This window comes from Egretta garzetta, unplaced genomic scaffold (genome assembly GCF_000687185.1).
Source record: "Egretta garzetta isolate BGI_Z169 unplaced genomic scaffold, ASM68718v1 scaffold843, whole genome shotgun sequence".
Classification (NCBI taxonomy): Eukaryota; Metazoa; Chordata; class Aves; order Pelecaniformes; family Ardeidae; genus Egretta; species Egretta garzetta.
Window position 1 is genome coordinate 590477 of NW_009259176.1, and position 380 is coordinate 590856.

The following is a 380-nucleotide window of genomic DNA, read 5'->3' on the forward strand; positions in this document are numbered from 1 at the left end:
CAACGGCTCGATGTCTGGATGGAGACCGGTGACGAGTGATGTCCCTCAGTGGTCCGTACTGGGACCAGTGCTGTTTAATATATTCATCAGTGACATAGACAGTTCGATTCAGTGCACCCTCAGCAAGTTTGCACATGACACCGAGCTGAGTGGTGCAGCTGGCATGCCAGAAGGACAGGATATCATCCAAAGAGACCTGGACAGGCTGGAGCGGTGGGCCTGTGTGACCCTCATGAGGTTCAACAAGGCCAAGTGCAAGGTTCTGCACCTGGGCCGGGGTAACCCCCAGTATCAATACAGGCTGGGGGAAGAAAGGATGGAGAGCAGCCCTGCTGAGAGGGACTTGGGGGTACTGATGGATGAAAAGCTGGACATGAGCC